The sequence below is a fragment of the Equus quagga genome, chromosome 17 (genome assembly GCF_021613505.1).
Source record: "Equus quagga isolate Etosha38 chromosome 17, UCLA_HA_Equagga_1.0, whole genome shotgun sequence".
In the NCBI taxonomy this organism is placed as follows: domain Eukaryota; kingdom Metazoa; phylum Chordata; class Mammalia; order Perissodactyla; family Equidae; genus Equus; species Equus quagga.
Window position 1 is genome coordinate 37,951,734 of NC_060283.1, and position 22,657 is coordinate 37,974,390.

The 22,657-nt window shown below is 46.7% G+C and overlaps 1 long non-coding RNA gene across 1 annotated transcript; it reads right to left on the bottom strand.

Annotated features, from left to right (window-relative positions):
• Positions 1-10,657: 10,657 nt before the first annotated feature.
• LOC124229181 (uncharacterized) lies at positions 10,658-21,447 on the bottom strand. Its single transcript, XR_006885828.1, has 4 exons — positions 21,233-21,447; positions 19,753-20,460; positions 17,935-18,040; positions 10,658-11,210 (listed from the first exon to the last, which is right to left on the bottom strand). It is a non-coding gene; the product is annotated as an uncharacterized LOC124229181 (long non-coding RNA).
• Between the last annotated feature and the right edge of the window lie 1,210 nt (positions 21,448-22,657).

The window sequence follows — 22,657 nt, forward strand, 5'->3', positions numbered from 1 at the left end:
ACCAAACCCCCGGGTACCCCTCTGCTCCCATGTCATCCACCTTTAAGATTGTTCCATTTGGTTTGTAAACAGAAACATTTTCAAAGTTATTGGGTTCAGATACTGATGGATCCAAAACATTTGGTCTGCCCTTGTAGCTATGTTGAGGGGTTCGTCAGTGTGTTTTCTGGAAGCTTCTTCTCAGCAGAAGTGTTTGGGCATCTACACAACCATTGAGGCTTTGGGTGAAATGGCATCAGCTTAAACACCACACAGTGGCAGTTCTTAGACCCGGATGCACATTTGAAGCATCTGGGGGCTTCCTTTGTTTTTTGCTGAGGAAGATTGGCCCTGAGCTAACATCTGTTGCCAATCTTCCTCTTTTTGCTTGAAGAAGATTGTCAGTGAGCGAATGTCTGTGCCAATCTGCCTCTATTTTGTTTGTGGGTCACTGCCACAGCACGGCTGCCGACAAGTGGTGTGGGTCTGAACCTGGGCTGCAGAAGCAGAGCGTACTGAACTGAACCACTAGGCTATGGGGCCGGCCCCTGGGAGCTTCTTAAAAGCAGAGCTGCGCCAGCCCAGGTGAACTGATTCTGAATCTCCTCGGGTGGAAGTCCTGGCACCTGCAGCTTTGAAAATTTCCCCCGGGGCTCCGAATGCACAGAGAGGATTGAGGGTCACTGAAGTAGAAGACGCAATTTTTCAGCTATATGGCAATGGTCTACAGCATCGGTCATTTGGAAAATCGAAACAAGCTGGTACTGGAGAATCTTGGGTAAAAAGGAAGAAGCGTTGGAACAATCATAGGAACGTTCAAAAAATAATTTACATTCTGCTGCCTGTTTTTCTTTCGGACCGAATTTATTTGGGGGACAGGCTTACCAAATTGACCAGGAAGACATGATGCTGAGTTCTACGAGATTCTGTGAACTCATGTTATTGTTCATCTACTGAGAAGGCTCTGTTCCAGCCTTTGTGCCGAAATGCAAACACGGCTCTTTATCCTCAGTCCCCATGTGAGACTCTGTCCCTTCCTCATCTCTCTCACTCTCCATCCCCCTCCCACCACCAAGGTAAGGTCCTTCTCAAGCGAGTGGAAGGAATTTTGTGGGCGGGCCTGTGTGCAGTGGTGCAGAAATAAGACAGAGCGCATGAGACAGGTGTGACCCCTGGAGAGCCGGCTCTGCGCAGCCCTCTGTCCTTGCCTGGTGCCAGCCCCTCACCCTGCTGCCCCCTCCCTCTCCTCCTTTCTCTTCCTTCCCGCTGTTTCCTCCTTGCTCTCCCCCCCTCAGCTGGGGCAACTTCCCCTCCTCTGAAGCAGAGCACCAGCCCACAGGCAGCCCTCAGGGGACGTGGCTGCCCCCACGCCCCCACCCACTTAGAGCGGATCCTGAACAAAGACCAGCCTCTCCCTTGGAGGACTCTCCAGGCAGCTCTTCAGATAATAAACATTTCACCACTGCTTCACACACCTCCCACTGCCTCTCGCCCACGGCCCCCAAGTTTATGTGTCATCTTTCTCTTCTGGCTCTGGGGCTTTCTCTCCCTCCCAGCCTTGTTGGGCTTCATTCATCCATCCATCCGTTCATTCCTCCATCATGTGTTTATCAAGAGCCAGGTGCTGGGCGTTGGGCATAAAATGGGGAGGGGAGTGACATCAGATGGGGGGCCTGCCCGACTGCCTGGCACCTCAGCTCAAAGGGGCAAGTCAGAAGCTTGTCCAGGAATCCCACAAACAAAGGGGACAAGGGCTTACAGAAGAGGTATGTGGCCCTCCAAGGGCTTCTACTGTGGGAGTGACCTAATTGTGGGGATCAGTGAAGGCTTCCTCCGGAGAGCCCTGAAGAACGGGGGGCTTCCCACAGCGAGGGCTGTGTGAGGATGGCTCTGCCTGCAGGTGGATGGACAGCTGTGCTGTTGGTGTGAGTGTGTGTGAGAGGATGTGTGAGCACGCAAGAGGTGTCACTGCAAGTGTGTGAGCACACGGACGAGTGTGCAAGAGTGTCAGACAAGTGGGTGAGTGTGGAAGCAAGTGTGCAAGGGGTGGGAGCACATGTGAGTGTGCAAGAGTGTGAGTGTACCTGAGTGTGTATTTGAGGGTGTCAGAGTGTGTGGGTGCATGTAAGTGTGCTTGAGAGTATCTGAGTGTGTGAGGTTCACATGAGTGTGCATGTGAGAGTATGTTTGAAGGTATCTGAGTGTGGGCGTTCATGTGTGAGTGTGTGTGTTTGTGGATGCGCATGAGAGTGTGTTTGAGGGTAGCTGAGGGTGGGGTGCATGCGTGTGTGCACATGTGAGCGAGTGAGGGTGATTTAGGTGTGGAAGTGCATGTGTGAGTGTGCACAGGAGGGGGGCTGGGGGTGGTCACAGAGCAGGGGTGGGGAGTGAGGGTAGGAGGTGGCGCCCAGGAAAACCTGGGCTTGGCTGCGGGTGGTGACGGAGACTCCAGGGTGATCGTTCCACTCGCGACTCACCAGGGCCTCCTTCCCAGACCCCCTCACTTCCTGCCACAGGGGACAAAGTGTCCGCAGAAGGGACCTGGGCTTCGGCATCATCAGAGTCCTGCCCCTGCCCCTTTGGGTTGGTGAGCATTCTTCTCTGGCCTCAGTTTCTCAGTCTGTGAGGTAGGTGGTGCGACCCCCAAGTTGGGCTCACATGGGTGGACTCCCAGAGCCAGCCAGTGTCCCCGTCTCTGGGTCTGCTCCCCATCATGTCCCTGCTGGGTCCCAGGTGAGCCCTCACAGAGGTGGCTCGGGCCCCCAGGGCAGCCGCTCTCTGTCCCCACTGCACCCGGCGAGCTGTCCTCTACCTACCAGGGGGACGTGAGCTCCAAGTCCCCGTCTCCTCAGAACGACGGCATTTTCTCTTCTCCTTCCCCCAGCCCTGTGTCCACACCTCGGACCCCATGTCCTCCATTTCCCCTTTCCCACGGCCACCCTGGTCTCTGCTTCTCCCCTCCCTCTGCTTGGTCCCCAGCATTCCCATAGCCCCCCGTGATGCTGTCTATTCTTGGTCCCAGCTCTCAGATCATCTTTCTCTGGGTCACAGGGACCCCATGCCCAGGTTCCCTAGTCCTCCAGCTACTGGGCAGGGTTGGCCCCTTGGAGACCCTGGAGGAAGATTAGAGGACATCAGGGGGAGAGGGGATGCTGGGGTCTGCGCCCCACTCTGCTTGCTGCTGGATCTCTGGTGGCAGCTGCCCACACCCCGCTCAACTCTCCCTGCCCTGCTCAGCTCCCTACACCTGGCTCTGCTCCCCCCACCAGACTCAGCTCCCTCCCCACTGCCCCAGCTTCGGGGTTCTGGCAGCGTCACCCCTGCTGGTTATCCCTCCAGCCTAGGGAGGCAGCGGCTGCCCGCTGTGGCCACTCCTGGGTGAATCACCAGCCCCTCTCTGGTCCGTCACCTCTGTCACAAAGTCTCTGCATTGCATTCTCTCTGTTTGAAAACTCTGCACCGGTTTCATTTTTCCTGAGGCAACTCTGAGGGATACATCCAGCCTCTAAAAGATGCCCACGAATCTCTCCCATGACAATGCGTCACCCTCCGACCACACCCCATCTCTTTCCCTTTCCATCACAACACTTCTTGAGAGCATCACTCACCTATGCGCTGGGGGGCCCTTCCAGAGTGGACTCAGATATGCTCACCCCCTCTGCTCTCCTTCCCGCTTCCCTCCCTGGCCCTTGGAATTGTTAGGGCATTGTCCTCATGCCCCCAGGGAGGAATACTATGGAGTTCCCAGACTTCTATGACATTCTAGTCACATGTCTAATTTTCTGACTTTTCCAGGTGTGACGAGGATGGCGATGATAATAAAAATAATTATCACCTAACACATTTGCTCCAATAGTGTGTATCAGGCACTGCTCTGTGTGTCTTACGTGTGCCAACAGTTATCTTTTAATCCACATATTTATCCTATGATACGGGCTTATGCTCATCCCTTGAAATGAGGAAACTGAGGCCAAGATTGTTTATGGTCAGGGAGCCCACTAGATGTCTGTTTTCACTTTGTTTCAAGTCCCCCCCCACCCCCCAGCAAGGTCACTCTCACCTGCTGTCCTATGACGCGGTCTCTGACCTGCAGGTGTGAACTGAGGGGGAGTGAGTGGTGCCAGAGCGAGTCTTGCATAGCCGCTTAGGGTGGGGCTTGGGGCCTGGGAGCACATCAGGCGGGTGTTTCTGACCCAGGGTTATGGGATGAGAGTCGGTGGGTAATTACTTTTAATTACCTAAAGGAATATGAGGAGTGAGCCAGGGAAAATACGCCAGCCAGGTCAGTAAGCCAAAGGGCGCTTCTCCGGGAGCCAGGCTGGACACTGAATGAGCAAATGACATTGGGGTGCCCCACAGTTATTCCCAAGGGGCCCACAGTTATTCACAGCTGCTGTAGGGGTCCTCCACATGTCTGGCCTGGTTCCCGTGGCTGCCTTCTCCGACGTTCCATGTAGCATGAGCTCTCGCACCAGGCGTCTGCTGACCAGGCAGAGTCAGTGTCACAAAGGCTCTGGGGAGCCAGCCAGGGTTCCCATGCTGTAGACAAAGCTTGGCTATGGTGTCGTGGCCCTTGTGGAGTCCCTGCCTTCATGTGTCAGCTGTCCTGCTTTCTGGAATGTCCGTAGCCCCATCACCTGCCTTGTGGTCTGTCCACAGCCGCGTGTCTGACGTCTCCCACTGTGGTCACCCTCAGTCTCTATATTCCAGCCTTACTGGCCTCATGCTTTTCCTTTTCCAGGTGTGTTCTGCTTTGCATCTGCTGTTCCTTCTTTCAGGAATGCTTTTCCTCCATTTGCCTTTGTGGCTCACTCCCTCACTTCCTCCGCATTTCTGCCGAACTGTCATCCTACGGGAGGGCCTTATCCAGATAATAGAGAGGCCTACAGAGAGCAGAACCCCCACCGCATCTCTCTCCAACCCCTCCCCTCTGCTCTCTCTTCCTCACCTCCCTCACTATGATTCCACAGTTATTTGTTGTCTTTCTTCCTCCAGTTCTGCCTCTGAAGTAGGTCCCAAGTTGTCCTCTTTTCTCCCAGTCCACGAGGACCACCCATACATCCCTTTTGGACCATGACACTGGCTTTCAAACTTGTCCCCCTCAGATCTGCACAGCAGCCCAGTGCCTTCTAGAACAAACCAGACCCTACCAGCCAGACATGTTAGTGGCTTCCCATTGCACTTCTCACTTAAAACGCTGAATGAACCCCCAGACGCCCCCATCCCTCCAGAGTCACTGCATGCCACTCTCTTTTCTTTTGATTTCTTGAAAATTCCAGCCTCTTCACTGGGGCTCTTCCCTCCTAGTCTTTCTGTACGTGGAAGGCTCCCAGCCAGAGCTGCGGCCCTACCCCTACCCACAGCCTGTTTTCCATCTTCCACTGATCCCTAAGGACCTAATGTCAGTGTCAGTTCCTCACGACGCCCACCCTCCCTCCCCCACCTCCAGGATAAGTCAGGGCTCCCTGAGACCCTTGGACACCACTCTGTCCCTTCTCTGGTGCTCACTTCTACCTGTAACGATACAGGTATTTATGAGTTTATTTGTGAATGCTCATCACCCCACAGGACTATAAGGTCGCCGGGGCCAGGGCCCTATCAGTTTTGCTAACCACCAGTTTACCCCTCTTCAAGGATTTCAGTACATTTGTTAAATGAATGAATGAATGAATGAATGAATGAATCTTCACACCGCTGACATCTATCAACCTTCTTGTTAAACGCCTTTAAAAGCCTCCAGTTTCCTGTAAGGCTCTGGCTTGAGCCTGGAATCTAGCTGCTTCTGGATTTGCCTCCAGTTTATTTTTCCAGCCTCATGTCACGGACTTCCACCCCACACCCTGTTGCTGGTTTCACATCAGCCGAGCCACAGTTCTCTTGGCTTCTACAGCTTCAGTTTTCCTATTAAAACCTTTATCATCCTTTAAAGGTCAGCCAACTCCACCTTTTGTGGTGACGTCTTTCCTGCTTCTACACGTCTCTCGCACCCGCTTGTAACTCTCTCAAGGCCACGCTTCTTTCTGCCTTCCAGTATTTCGGGTGCTCTCCTATCTTCCTTTCCCACTAGATTGAAAGAAGATAAATCTCTTGGTGGTTTTTGTATCTGTTGTTTTATATTCTAGGTTCATATCTCATAGGAGTTGCTAAAGATTCGTTTTTTGAATTAATGGAAATCATTGTTTAATTAAAATATTGCCCTCTGCAGATATAAGATTCGATCTCATGGATCTTAGAAAGTGTGTATATTTCTCAGTACAAAGCTTCTGTAAATCTTGCTATAGACCGGTTCCCCTGGGGGCTTTCTATTAAACATTTAGTGGTGAGGACTTGGTGACAACAGCTGTGGGGAAAAGAACGAGCATGGAGAAGCAACATTCTGCCTCAGGCCACAGTGGCCTCTCCACAGCCTGGTCTTTGCAAATGGAAACAGCGGCACAGCGTCAAGACCGAGAAGATAGACTATTTCCATTTATTTTACATTATACTTTAGGATCTAAATATAAATATTCCAGCTATTCATCTCAGCATGATTTGGATATGGAAACATAATCGGAATTGTTTCAGAGACAGAGGTGGCTTCTATTTTGGTCCTGGCACAGGAAATTCAGCCTTTGTCCATTTTTACAGTTTGATTTATGTGAGGTTAAAAATTCATAACGCAGGAGCTAACCTCAAGCAAATATTGTTCTTTGCATGAGCCAATTCAAACGTTCTCTCATCTCAGGTTTCCTGTGCAAAAGGTTTAGAAACGTGAAGAGCATCTGCGGCTGACCTACTTGATCTCTAAAGCCAGTCGGCCTTTGTTGTGTGAGCAGGGGCTCAGCCTGGTTCTGAAGAAAGGGGACAGGGAGCCATCCTGCTTTCAGGTACACTTTCTGTGTCAAATACCTTGTGTTTGTTATCTTATCTAGTCCTCCGGTAATCCCATGACGTAGGCTCCATTATCTTTACATTTCAGAAGCAGGAACCGAGACAGGTTAGGTAACCTGCCTGAGCTTGCACGGCTGGTTAATGGCCAAACTGCTTGGCATGACCATAAGGCTGTGTGCAGGGTCTGCAGCTGCACGCTGCACGATGGAGATGTCGCAGCTCATGACCAGCCATTCTTCTGTCCAGATGCCAAGATGCAAAGAATTCAGGTTTGCGTTTCATTTCAACCCAAAGACGCCTGGAGGTGACGGGTCTTCATTTTTTTTCCTGAGGAAATATGCCAGGGCACTGTGCTTTATGAACTGTGGACACAAAGGGTGGCTGCTCATCTGACTGTGGCCAGGGGACAGGACAATCTCTTTCCTTGTGGACACTGCTATGGATGCTTCATTTTTTCCTTCAACCCACCCAGGCTCTCACTGGTCTTGTGTACAACCCCAGCCCAGAGAACCTTCTAGACGTCCAGAAGCCGCCTCAGAGCCTGAAAGCTGCTTAACTGGCGTCCTTTGTTCACTCAGCCCTTACAAACACGCCTCTCTCCTCTCACATTCCGCCTGCAGGTGCCCAGGGACACGGAGCACCTGCTCCGGGACTTGGGGCTCGTCAGCATGCTGTGTGTGGGCTCAGGCCCCAGAGACCAAACACTACCATGCCCCTGGTCAAAACCCCCTCCTAACTCCGGACCACAGAAGCCAAGAGATAAAGAGACACCGACCAAGAGAAACAGGATGTAACCAGACAGGAGACCGGGATGAAGGGGACACGAGGGTGGCTGAGAGACACGTGTGAGGCTCTCCATGTCAGTGCTGGGCTAAGTCAGGAGGTGCCGGTCTCATCCTGGTGCTGCCACAGCCTTGGGATTTGATGGACCCCCCCTCCAGCATCCTCTTCCTCCCAGATAAACGAGGACGCAGATCTCATGGTTTATGTAGAGCTACTTGACCAGACCTGATATGTCCTCTGCCACTTCCCATTAAGATATATTGAAAATAAAAGCGTCCAACAGCTTTGAAACTTAAGCCCACTGGACCTGGAGTTTGGGGCAAATATTGTATATTTTAGAGGGATTTGGTTTGAGTGAGGAACGACATGGAGGCCCACACCCAGTGCCTCGTCTGCATGAGAACAGCAAGGTGGGTCCTGGTGGAGACACGAAAGACTTGGACCTCTCAGCTGATCTTTGCTTGAGTCCACATTTAGCAGAAAACAGAGCAGGCATCCCCTCACTAGAGGAGAGCTAGTTTTGGAGGCAATCAGTGATGTTCCCACTCCCGTCCACCTTTATGATTTCTCTATTTCTTCAGCCAGTCTTGAGCATGGCTGGGAGCAGAGGAGTGAAGAAAACAGGCCATGGTCTCTTTGGCTGGACCCCAGCCCCGGAGACACGGGCAAGTCTAGGGAGGTTGTAGCTGATGGAGACGTCTCTGGATGGAACAAGGGTTCAATCCACAAGGGAAAGAGCTCACAGTATACCTGGCAAAATTAATGAAAGCAGACCAAGAATAGACATGGTGAGTTTTTTGTTTAAGGAAAAAGATAAAAATCTCTCTATATATTTAAAGGAGAAAAAGGAAGCAGTTTATGTAAGAAGAAACACAAATTACTCTGGGATCAGACATTTCTTTGTCAACACCAAGAGCCAAAAGACAGTGCTTCAAAATTTATAGTTGTAAGTGATCAAAAACCGAGAGCAAAGAATTTTGTACCTTGTCAGTGTCTTATAACACAAGGTCGTCCTCAGTTACACTGGGGCTCAAACGCTACCGCTCACCTCCTCTTCCTGAAATAATTAAAGGGCTATTCCAGCCAAAATAAAAACAATCAGTATCAACAATTATTTTTTTAAAAAGAACGCTTTATTCACTCTGTTGGTTAATAAACATTTAATGAATGGCTACACGTTTCCAGGCACTGCCCTAATAAGTAAAATTTTGAACAAAACCAAAGAGGTCCATGCCCCTGTGAAGCCCCCACAGCCCCGAGGGACAGAGAAATAAATAGGCAAACGCCTACCAGTAGGACAGGTGACATAGTGGCATGGTGATGTAGCGACGTGGTAGTATGGTGATGTGGTCGCATGGTGGTGTGGTGGCCTGGTGATGTGGTGGCGTGGTGGCATGGTGGTGTGGTGGCATGGTGATGTGGTGGCATGGTGATGTGGTGATGTGGTAGCATGGTGATGTGGTGGTATGGTGGTGTGGTGGCATGGTGTTGTGGTGGCATGGTGATGTGGTGGCATGGTGATGTAGTAATACGGTGATACGGTGGCATGGTGTTGTGGTGGTATGGTGGCGTGGTGGCATGATGAAGTGGTGACATGGTGGCATGGTGATGTGGTGGCAGGGTGATGTAGTGGCATGGTGGTTTGGTGGCATGGTGGCATGATGACAAGATGACACGCTGTCCTGGTGGGGGAAGACAGCTTCTTGGAGAAAGTAAAATCTAGTCTGAAGCCTGAACTGAGGAGGACTCAGGCTGAAGAAGAGCTGGAAGGAAGGAGACTGCATGCGGAGAAGAGCACGCCCACGAGCACAGGGGTCAGAGGGAGCAGTGAGGCTGGAACACCGGGCGGCGTGAGAATTGAAACTGATGGAATCTGAAGACCAGTCAACCCCATGGACCCTGAGACCAGGCAGAGGCTCGCGGGTTCTCACCACTGTCATATCGCCGTCCTCAGCTCAGAGCCCAGCCAGGAGTCACTCCTCAAAAGGTATTTGTTGAATGAAAAAATGTGTCATGTAAAAATGGCCACAAAAGAGAAAAAACCCAAACAGTTTTTAATTTGAATTACTAAAAATAGCAATGGTAATATAATATCAATCTAGGTGGATAATGCAAAATTAATTTAACAAAGACTAGGAAAGAATTGAGAGCTGAGGAAAAGATCAAGTGTAATAAATTTTAAGTCTTGTGTAAGAGGGGGCCAAAGTAATTGCTTTATTCTTAGCTTAGATCATTAAAGAATTATACATTTAAATAGATATTTGAAAGAATTAAAAGCGTCTACTGGTATAATTTAAAAAAATACCACAGTGCACATAACAAAATGAAAAAGGAAGCTGCAAGAAAGCAGAAAGCAGAACAAGGATGAGAGACGGAGGGTTAAACTTTGTGGTTATATGATAAACGCGGAGAGTTTAAATTTTACCACATCAAAGCGAAGTCTTGTGATGGGGAACAAAAGTGGAACTATGTGATACAAGAGACAGACACGAAGGAGAGCTCTTCCATAGTTTAAAATAAAGGCCTGGGCAAAGAAAGAGAGGCAGGCCCCCACAAGCAGAAAGAAAGGATGATAATTTAAAAATGAAGAAAAAATAGACATCGCTTCACAAAGCCTTAATGTTGCGATGAGTCATGTTACGTTAGGAAAAGTAATAATCCTGAAAGCAGTTGTTAGCCTTCATGTGCTAATAAACACAGTATAGGTATTTATAAATGTGTGCTTTAAAGGTCAAGAAGAAATGAGCAAAAACGCAATCATTGGGCAGAAGTTTTAATTCTCCTCTATGATAGATCAAGAAGCAATGCAGGGGCAGGCCCCATGGCCGAGTGGTTAAAAGTTCGCGCGCTCTGTTTCGGTGGCCCAGAGTTTTGCTGGTTGGGATCCTTGGCGTGGACGTGGCACCGCTCATCAAGCCATGCTGAGGCGGCATCTTGCACAGCACAAGCAGAAGGACCTACAACTAGAATATACAACTATGTACTGGGGGGCTTTGGGGAGAAGAAGAAGAAAAAAATGATTGGCAACAGATGTCAGCTCAGGTGCCAATTTTTAAAAATGAAACAATGCAAAGGAAATAAACTTACATGATTGTACTAGTTGCCTATGGCTGCCGTCACAGCTACCACAAAATTGATGGTTTAAAAGAACATGCTTTCACTCTCTTACAGTCCTGGAGCTCGGAGTCTGTAATCAGTTTCCCCGGGCTGAAGTCAAGGTGTCAGCAGAACCGCGCTCTACCCAGAGGCTCCAGGGAGAATCTGTGACTGTGCCTTTTCCAGCCCTGGAGCTGCATTCCTGGCTTGTGGTCCCTTCCTCCATCTTCAAAGCCAGCAGCGCAGCATCCTGCTTCAGTTGTCACATTCATTGCCTTCCTTTTCTGTGTCAAATCCCTCTCTGCCTCCCTCTTACAAGGATACCTGTGATGATACTTAAGGCATACCTGGGTAATTCAGGATAATCTCCCCATCTCACGATCCTTACCTTAATCACACATACAAAATCTCTTGTCGTATAAAGTAACACTGTCAAATTCCAGGCGTTAGGACCTAGATGTCCTTCAGGGCCATCGTTCAACCTATTGCAATAATAATAATAAGACTTAATAATGATCAGGCTCACACTGATGGGACGACTTATTTTCAAGGGTCCATGGAACATTCATGAAACTGCATAAATTTGGCTTTATAAACTCCTCCAAAACAAAAATTATTCATTGCCGATACCACCTTCTGAAGTTCAAATTTTATAATAGACAATTAGAAAGAATAAGCCAATTACTTGGATATTACAAATAAGAAAAAAACACGCTCGAATGACAAGCCACCAAATATTATTTCAGATTGCTTAGAAAATCGTAGAAAGGACGACACTATGTATCTATGGCTGTCAGAGTTATCAGGAGAGGTCAATTTTTAACCCTAAATTCCTTTATTACCATGTAAAATAAGAAAAGAAATCTATAGATAATCATTCAATAGAGGGAATTAGAAAAAACATAAAATAGATAAAGCAAAAAGGAATAAGTTAGAAAATGGTGGGATTAATAAACGAAACAAAAAGCAATTCAATTACAAAGATGACAAACCCCTCTGCCAAGTGTAATCAAGGAATAAATGAAGAGACCACAGAAAAGTAAATTAGAAATGATAAATTACTGTCATTATATTACAATGTTATTTTGGAGGCTCCAGTTATGAGACAGAAATAAAGAATACACAAGGACGTGAAGAAGACGAGCATGTTATTTCCAGCCAGTGTGATTATATGTAAACACCCAGAATATCAATCAAAATAATACGTGGGTTGTTGATAGAATTCAGCGGCTGAATATGAAAGTAATAAATAAAAATCAAGTCTTTTTATACCCTATAACCATTCAGAAAACATAATAATTATTAACATAAATATTATTATTACACTTACTAAGAAATGTGTAATAATAATATGTTACCTAATATGGCCTGGATGATAAAACTACTTGGTATGACAAAACTTTCCAATTTACACGATTAAAATAAGTCCAAACAAAACCTGTATAATGTTTTTAGAGAAACTTCCCCAAATAATTCTGAAGTTCATTTGGAAGAAAAAAGTGATGAGAATAAATTTAAATGTTTGGAAATGGAAGTATTATGAGGGGAAGTGGCTTTTCCAAATGTTAAAATACTATAAAGCTATGTTAATTTTTAGTCCATTTAATGCTATTAATAGAGAGGGAGTCTGAATATACGAGGAAGTTGGCAAATAGTCAGAGAAGTTATGGATTTTTTAATGGAGAGTGCAGACGCTGCTAGTCAGATGGCAGTGTATTGATGAAATATGTGGGAATAGTCACTCCCTAGAACAGATTAAGGGGGAATGCAGTGGGGTTATTGAAGTTCCCAGAGGTGACAAGCACTCCACTTACCATCCCTCTCCCCACCCATAGAAGAGGCAGCCTGTAGCTAGCTATCCCAGGCAAAAATCCTACAGCCTGATTCCTAAAATAATTGAACACGCAATGACCATATAGATCCACAGCAGAGAACAAACAGCAGATACCCAGCCTTTGTTCTCAAACTCAAACAGAAAATCAAGGATCACCAGGCAAATGAGAAGAGCTAGCCCCTCAAGTGAGAAAGGCCTAGACACAGGAACAGGAAAAATAGATCCCAGAAGAAACAGGATAATTTGGGATACAAAAGAAAAACTAAGAACAAAACTCCAATAAAGAGAAATTTAAAATTTTGAGTTCATAAACCAAGAACAAGATGATATGAAAAAGAAAAAATTGCAACACAGGAACAGCTTTTAGAGATTAAAAAAAAGTAAAAGTAAAGTCAGGGAGAACTCTCCCAAAGATAGAGATGGGAAATATGAGTGAAATGGTGAGACCTTTTGTCATAGATCATAGAAAGAAAGAGCAGAGAAAACAGTGGAATTATTTGATAAAATATAGGAGTGACTCAAAACTGATGAGGGATATAAACATCAGATGAACTGATGAAGGATATAAAACATCGATGAAAGGGCTCGCTCCACGATGAATTACAGATGACTCCACCCTAAGGTGTATCTTACAGCTTCTTTGGTCATGTAACTGATCATGTTTCCCCTTCACGTTGATTTCTAAAAATTGCAAAGGTAAATTTTCAGCCCGTCTCCAGAAAGTGCTCAGGAATTGAACGTTTTGCATATTGTGCCAGATTATCTGTTGTCAGTTTGTTACCACCATTTCCATCACCAACAGCACCCTTACTACCGTGCTCACCACCACCACCACCATCATCACCACCATCGCTACCACCACCACCACCACTGCCATATGCATCTAAGGCAGGGAACTACATTTCCCAGAATCCCTTTCCCTGTACAGTTTTGGTTTAGAGTTCACCCAAGAGAAGAACTTATGCAAGATTGGAAAGTGAAAGTGATACTTATCATTTCTGAGCTTAGACCTTAAGAAGCATCGTGCGTTTCCATTTGCCTCCCTGTGCCTCTGTCATCACAATGAGAAGAATATGCCCTAACTGGCCCTGAGTCCCCGAAGAAGGATTAGAGAAACGTGGAGCAGAGCCCCGAGTCTGAAGTGAGAGCTACCCCTAGCTAATCCACGAACTGAGCAAGGAAGTTGCTCACACATGTATGCCACTGAGAGTTTGGCGCTGTTCTTCTGCAGCACTAGTTGACCAAAACAGGTGCGCAGACTTTTACTTGTCAATCCTTGTTTTCCATTATTCTCACTGTTTTTTCCCTTACTTAAAATCGTATTTTATTATATGTCTAATAGTGAGATATCCCAAATACTTTTTGGGAAAAGGTGAAGTATAAATAGGAATACTGCTGACATATTTTGGAAAATGCTACTTTATCCCTTTTGATTTCCATGAGTGCTTCAGAAGACTTTTCGAATGACATTGGACGACAGTTCTAAATATTAGTTTGGAATGTAGCCATCAAGGAGAAGTCTAGGATAAAGAAGTCAAATGAGAATAAAGCCAAATCTCTTCATCCATGGAAGGAGAAAGAATGCTGGAGCAGGAAGCCCAGTGGAATATTATAAGCAGGTGATGTGGTTTAAGTGACGCAAATGCGTTTATGATCAAGTGGAGAGTAATCACTGGTGCCTGAATTTGTCCTATTCTTTTTTTTTTTTTTTTCCTGAAGGATCCCGTGGGTATATATTTTTTTTATATGAAGGATCTTCTGCTTTTATTCTCTGATTCCTTTTATTGTTTTAAGATTCATTTCGGTTATAAATTCTGGAAAAGGGAATCTCAAAGTCACAGCATAATGAAATCTTAAGCAGAATTACGTTATAAATTATTACAATTATCTTCGTTATTTTTAGGCGAATGTGCTAACATGCTTTAAACTGCTTTTAATGTATTGTCCCTCATTCTCCAAATTTAACTTTTAACAGCTTTCTGCAAATGGGATGGGAGCATCGCTAATGCTCAGTGATCTGGGAACATGGCATTAATTGATAATGATCAAGAAGACACTCTTTCACCACCAATATGAAACCCTGGGGAAGTCAACTGAAGTGGAAAACTATATACTTTGTGCAGAGGCTTCAAAGAAGGGGAAATTATGGTTTCATTAGATCATCCCTCCATTCTGCAAGCGTAGAGCAGGTCTGTGCAATTGACTTTTTGAGGCCACTCTGTAAGCCTGCGCTGGGACGCAGTGAGCGCTTACCATGAAACGGATCATTAATTCTCCTCCTATTTTGCTGCATTGAAGCAGAAGATGATTATTAACCTAGCAACATGGGGAAACAGCTAAGGCTTTCTAAGCCCTTGGGATGGAGAGACACTGCTAATTATGTGTGGCAATCCAATTTTTCTTCCTCTTTTATAAAGGCAACGTTGTCCTCTTCGTCTTTCTAAGTCCTGTGCTGCGGCTAGCAGTGCAGTCTGATGTAAGAAGGTTTGTGTCCCGCTCAAAGGTCCTTTTTCATAATATTTGGACTATATGTAAGTGGGTGGGATTTTTTTCTGTCTTTTGAGGGCAGCCTGGGTTTGAAGAAGGGGCAAGTGAGGAGGGCGAGGGGGGTGCATATATGGAGAGTTGCACAGGAGTCGCTGACACAAAGTTGAACTGGGAATGGAAAGCACTTCAGACACTGCCTCCTTGTTCCTCTGTACCATCCTTGGGAGAAGCTTTATGAATGTGGGTCAACCCAACCAGCTGGGTTACTGGAGAGAGAGCTGAAGCTGGGCTGTAGGCGTGTGGCATCTGGGGCCCAAGAGCTGCAGTTGTGAAGAACAAAGTCGGGGCATGTCTGGCCTTCTAGGTATTCCAGGCCATGTCCAGTGGCAGGTGTGTCTGCACTAGGGGAGCAGACGTGGGAGAGGAGGCCTTGCTTGAGTCTATTGAGGTATAAATCTGGTTTATTGCACACATATGGTAAGGAATGAAGGAAAGGGGCTGGTGGCCAGTAAGCCAAGGGTTTAGGAGCCACAGAGCAGGGCAATGACCACAGCAAGAGCAGCTGAGGGCTGGCCTGGCAAGAGAACAGGACAGCGTTCCTGATTTTCTCTCCACCCTGGTGAACTTGACTGGGGCATGGACTGGGGCACGGATGGTGAATGAGCTCTTAGATTCTTTGACCCGTTAGGGAAAGGCAGTGGGATTCTTGGAAAAGGAAAATAAATGTTCTTATAGAATAAGAAGGCTTGAGCCGTTTGACTTTAAGGATAGAAGAGATTTGACCTACTGTTTAAGCCAGGCTGAGCGAATGAGTCAAGCCGGCTACAGAGACCATATCGTAATGAAGTGCAGCGAAGTCTCTCAACTCCTCATACTTTGCTAATGCTGAGAAGTTCTGGAAATGTCCATCTGGAAGAACATATTCTCAGGAGTCACTGGAGTTAAAGACTGCATTAGTTAGCTATTGCTGCATAACAAATTACCACGAACGTAGCAGCTTCAAATCTATAGTCTACCCTCATTCTTTGTAGATTCTGCACCTGCTAATATCTTGAGATAGAGCAAATAAAATTTATTGAGAAACCTCAAAAACTAAATACTCGCAGTGCTTTCATCATCATTTGCAGACTTGTGCAGAGTAGCAAAAAATTCGCGTCACCCAGTGTGCACACTCCCAGCTGGGGTCGGACAAGGTGAGGCTCTGCTTTCTGTTTTCTGCTTTCATACCATAGACAAGAGCCCTTGATGTGGTCTATTCAGTGCCACGGTTTTTGCATTTTTGTGCTTTTTGGGGGTGATTTCACTGTTTTAGGTGACCCCCAGGCATCATGCTGAAGTGCTGTCTAGTGCTTCTAAGCACAAGAAGGCTGTGGCATACCTTATGGAAGAAATATGTGTGTTAGAGAAGCTTCGTTCAGGCATAAGTTAGAGTTCTGCTGGCTGTGGATTCCGTGTTAATGAATCAACATATACATTAAATAAGGTGTCTTCAAACAGAAACGTACATAAAGCAAAATTATGTATTGGTTGGTTGACAAAAATCTTGTGACCAGAGACTCACAGGAACCTGACCCTGTCTTTCCCCGGGAGCACAGCACTAATACATTTCTCATGGTGACTTCATAAAACACAACTACTGCAGGGCCAACCCTCGTGGCCTTGTGGTTAAGTTCAGCGTGCTCTGCTTTGGTGGCCTGGATTTGGTTTCCCGGCACAGACCTACACTGCCTGCTAGTGGCCATGCTGTGCTGGCGGCCCACATACTAAAAAATAGAGGAAGACTGGCATGGATGTTAGCTCAAGGCAAATCTTCCTCAGCACAAAAACAAAAACAAAACATAACTACTGCAAATAACGAGAATCCACTGCACATGTATTCTCTCACAGTTTCTGTAGGGCAAGACTCTGAGCACTACTTAATCAGGTCCTCTGCTCAGGGTCTTGCAAGGCTGCAGTCAGATGTTAACTAAACTGTGATCCTCTCAGGAGCTTGGGGTGCCAAGCTCTCATGGTTGTTGGCAGGACTCAGTCCTTGTGGCTGTAGGACTGAAGTCCTGTTTTCTAGCCAGCTGTTAGCTGCAGTTACTATAAACATCGAAAGGCTGTCCCCAGTTCTTTGCCATGTGGCCCTCTCACAGCGTGGCAGCTGACTTCTTTAGACCAGCAGGAGAATCTTTTACTCCAGGTACCTATGAGGGAGTCTCATAAGTGTAGCATAATCACGGGAGTGACTATCCCATAGAACAAAATGGGATAACGTAATGGGAGGGACAGCCATCACCTTTTGCCTGTTCTGTTGGTTAGAAGCAAGTCACAGGTTCATCCCACACTCAAGGGGAGGAGGTTACACAAAGGCTTGACTCATTGGGGGGGTCACATGAAGGTGTGTTTGCTACAGTGGTGTGCCAGAATCTTCCAGAAGATTCCTTACAAACATAAGGAAGATGAGATGCCACTGTTTACTCAGGCAAGATCTAACAACTCTGAAATTAACATCAACAGAAGATGCGACTTCAAGGCTGCACACTGATGTGCAAGGAGTGGGTGTTGGGACATTTAGGTGCTGTCCAGCTCTGTCACTAACTACTTGAGGATAGATCAAGGAACCTGAATTTTGTCAGCTCTATATCATGAGCAACATGGTTAGAAATTCATGGATAAGAGCACTGCAGACATTTTTAAATGTTTAAAGAGGTGACCTCAAAGGATCTCAGTCAGTCTACAAATTATTCCAACTGCGGGAGTATTCCAAGTGCCCAGGGAGGCCCCGCTCTGTCCTACTTCACTTCATTTAAGAATATTCTTCAAGGGGCCCCTGTTTCATGGTGAGATTTCAGTGGAACAGAACTGGAAAGGCCCAGAAGTATGGAAACAATTATACTCACCTTTAGCTAGGACTGTGTTGGTCCATGCTGAGCCCACAGTGTGCTCATCGCTGCCCGGCAGACCCACGGATGAGGTGCCCAGAAAGGTCTCTTCTACTTCTGGAGCCTGTGGTTCAATAATTGGGGTGAAGGGTGGGCACAGACCACCCAAAGCCGTTCACTTATGAGTTTACATGTCATTAGGGGTAACTCCAAGGGCACCCTAATCGACCTAAGATCTGACGGTCCAGGTAGAGCTCCCAAGGCAGACTTCAGTGACACAGATTTCCTGCTCGGTCTAGAAATAAAGAAGGGAATTGGATTTGGGGGTCTCTCCCCAGCGCATTAGCATGTGTGGCCTAATTAAGCTCCATTTGGGCAGCACACACATCAATAGGGCTCTTTCTCTTTAAGAATTGCTTTCAGACAGCAGTTCTTTTGTTTAAGAATCGCTTTGTTTCTCTTTTATTTGAAGTCCAAAAGCCATCAGCCATTGGGGCCCCTGCTTCTTCAAGGGGCATTCAGACGCAGGCTGCAGATGGCCGGACAAAGAGCGGGCCTTGTGCTCCAGGCCGGATTCGCCCCGGGCCTTCCTCTGACAGAGCATCTTTCACTAATATTTGCTTTCTCAAAGCCATCTTTCCTGAACAAAGGCTTCTTTCTGTACGGATGACTCCTAATAAACCTTTTTTTTTTCTTGTAAGGATATTTGTTCCCAACCCTTTCCAGAACCCTATTCTTAATTCCAAATTCAGTGAGAGGCAATCAATTCTATGCAGACGTTGAGCATTCGCAGCATCGCAGCCTGATCAAAGTAGGTCTTTCTCAACGCTCCTATTCAGTGTCATTTCTCTGCAAAATGAGGAGGCTGAGTTAGAGATCTCCGGGTTCCTTTTTTCTACTCTAGCATGCCAATGCTCGCTATGGCGTAGTGGGGTCACCATGCTGTCCCTGGAGTCTAGCACTCTGCGTCACCAGATATGCTTGCTCAACATTCAGATTCCTGGGCCCCAGGCAGACCAACTGGATCAGAATCTCGGGGGGAGGGGGGAGAGGGAGTGGAGTCTGGGAATTTGTATTTCTCGCAAGCCCCCCAGGTGTTTTCAATGTGCAGTCAGATTTAGAAACAAGTGGGTGGCATTTGTTTAGAAAGCAAGCGAGAGCAGCGTGTCTCTGCTTGTAAGAATAAGCAATCCATTCAGAACAGCGGGAAGAAAATCTACTTATTCTGTTGATTAAACAGTCTCTGTCTTTTCTTTCAAACAGGTGTGTCTGGTACGGGTCCAGGAAGAAAACACAGCAAATAGCCCTGGAAAACAAGGAGCTTTAGCTTGAGGGTCCAGCCCCTCTCCCCCAGCTTTCATCCATGCTCAACCTCAGAGATGAGCAAATACAGCTTCAGAAGGGGCCGACCACTAAAAGGAGGACCCCTGCAACAGGTGGAATAATTTCTAAACTCCTGTTGTCCTTCGTTTGGACAACTCCATCCTTTTTCTCAGTCTATCTGAAGGAGATTGAACCTTGCCATTATTTAGTCTTGTTTTCTTTGGGACCTGGAAGGCAGCCTTGCTATCATTTACCTAGTTTTCAGCCATGTGGGCACAAATCAAAACTCTATGAGGAAAGTAACAGGTGTCACTTGTCCCTGTTTTGAGGACTGATGGAGGCTCAGCAGTCATCCTGCCACAAGGAATTGAAAGAAGTCAATCTCTGTTTCATTGTCCTGAAGCTATTTCTCACTGAAGGGACGCTGGATTTTTACCCACTTCGATTAACGAAAGAAACTTCTAGTTCTGGCACTCTTTGTTAGGAGGAAAGATAAATAAGGAAAGGATTTACCTACAACCCAGCCTCGTGATGAAATAATGAATGGTCAGTGCCAGGAGGTTTTAGAAAGCAGGATTCTTCCTTCTTCTCTCAATTGGTCCAGATGTTGGAACCTCACCTCTGGGAGGACGCGTTCCAAAGCACATCCAGGTCTCCCAGTGGGATCACGTGGAAACTTCAGTGGGCCCTGCTGTATTCTAAGTGGGGGTGTCATTCTGAGGTTGTCAAATCTCCCAGGGAACCATGGGGTGATGGTCTCTAGGCATCCCGCCTGACGTGTGGTGGGCATGAATGCTGCCTTGTGTGGTACGGCATATTTGGTTTGCTTCCTAGCAGTGTTTATCTGGCTTGTTTTTTTGTCCTTGGGAGTTTTGCTAAGAATGGTGATGAGTGGACAGTCAACAATCCCGGAATCTGGGTTAGATAAACTCCATGACGTGGACAGCTTCTACAAGGCTTCTCAAAAAGGGTCTTACGGCCTCAGAAAATGAGCTTGAAATGTATTTTGGTCTCACTCAAAAGAAATCCCCAATTCTGCAGCTCTTTTTGTGACAATATCTTGCTAGCAGAAAGCACCCTTAGGACAGGACCTTCCTGGGATGGCTCCCTTGTCCTCATGCTCAGAAAGAAGTGGACAGCAAGTTGGGGTCAGTGATCGCCTCTATTCCGGGATGTGGATGAAGCATTCTTCTCTGAGGTAGGGCATCAGGGTGGGTATATCTGGGGAAAGAGGTGAGATAATGAGATAATAGCAGGCCAGTGGACCCAGAAGAATCCTAATTCCCCCTCAGCCCATCTCCCCTTCCCCTGAGGTCTGCGAGGGAGGTACATGCTCAGAGGACAATCTCCTGGGGGATCGGTGTATCCCAGCTGCAGCTCTGATCTCACGCGCTAAGCTCCAGCATGGTCTTCAGATCTGGCAAAGGTTGGATCACGTGGCGAACCAACCTTGGCCTGAAAGATTAGGCCAGAGAAACCATTTTACCCTGAGGCTGAGAGGCAGTTGTTCCTGGTGTTCATCCCAGGCCACCCAAATGTCGGGGACGCTCACCCGTGAACTTCTAACCTCAGCCCCATGAGGAGAAGAAGACAAAGCGAGCTTAGAAAAGCCAAGGAGAGGTGGTGGTCTGGGAATCCAGCCAAACTGCAAAGAAAATCTCCCAAAGAGGAAATCCATACCCTCTGCTTGACCTTTAACTTCCTGACTTTAGGGCTGTGGCCCAGGGGACTGTTCGTTCGTTTCACCTACCTCTTCTTGTGTGAACTGGGGAAAGGGGGGTGGATATGGAGATGCGGAGGGACAGGAGGCTTGAGCCAGCAGTCTCTCCATCCTTGATTTCTCTCTGAGAGGCCAAGGGGCTTAATACTGGACTTGGGATCAAGCAGGAGCATTGCTTTTCCTCTAACTCCGGGATGTGGGCATGAGCAATGTGTTAGGGGAGGCCTGCTCACATCATCTTGGGTGTAGATTCCCCAGTCCTTACCAACATACCTGAGCCCCATCAAGGACCGGTGAACGCCTTTTTAATAGTTCCGCTGAAAGACTTCAAGCTGACCAGAACACTCTTGCAGACAGGCTGCCTGGTGAACATGTACGCACAAGGTGGGGAAGAGCTGTCTCTGCTCATTTCCTCTAGTCCCAGGGTCCGCAGAGATCCTCTAGGGGGTAGGGGCTCCCAAGTTTGGGCAATGACAGCACAAGTTAAATAGTACAGTTCTGCAAAGGAAAAAAAATCTCACTTATATGTGGAATCTAAAAAACAAAGGAAAAACCAAACTCATAGATATAGTGAACAAATTGATGATTGCCGGGGGTTGGGGGTTGAGGGGAATGGCAGAATGGGTCAGGGTGATCAGAAGGTACAAACTTGCAGTTACAGAATGAATAAGTCACGGGGATGCAACGCACAATGTGGCGACTACAGTTAATAATACCATATTGTGTATTTCAAAGTTGTTAAGAGAGTAAATCTTGAAAGTTCTCATCACAGGGAAAAAGATTTGTAACTATGGATGGTGGTGTCTGTTAACTAGACTTATTGTGGTGATCATTTCACAATATATACTAATACAGCATTATTATGTTGCACACCTGAAACTAATATCATGTTATATGTTGATTATATCTCAATAAAAAAAAAATGACACAGAACCACTACACACCTACCAGAATGGCCAAAATCTGGAACACTGACAACACCAAATGCTGGTACTGACGTGGAGCAACAGGAACTCTCACACATTGCTGCTAGGAATGTAGAATGGTACAGCCACTTTGGAAGACAGTCTGACGGTTTCTTATAAAACTAAACATACTGTTACCGTATGATCCAGCCAGAGTGCTCCTGGGTATTTACCCAAAGGAGTTGAAAACTTATGTCCACACAAAAACCTGCACACGCTTGTTTATAGCAGCTTTATTCATAATTGCCCAAACTTGGAAGCAACCAAGATGTCCTTCAGTAAGTGTGTGAATCAATAAACTGTGGTACATTCACATGATGGAATATTACTCAGCACTAGAAAGAAATGAGCTGTCAAGCCATGAAAAGACATGGAGGAAACCTAAATGCCTATTACTAAGTGAAAAAAGCCAATCTGAAAAAGCTACATACTGTAAGATTCTACTAAATTCAGCCCCAAATCACAAAGTGTCCTTTTTATTATTTCATGGGATGCTTCTAAACAGCATAAGCCTTGAGACAGGAGGATGTCCCTTTATGAGCTTGGTCCAGCCCTGAGGACCCTTCCGGGATGTCTTAACCTTTAGCACAAGGGCCAACAAACTTTTTCTGTTAAGGGCCAGATGCTAAGTATTTCAGGCTTTGCTGGGCATAAGGTCTACTCAACTCTACCGTCGTAGCATGACAGCAGTGGTGTGTGGCTGTGTTCTAATAAAACTTTATTTATAAAAACA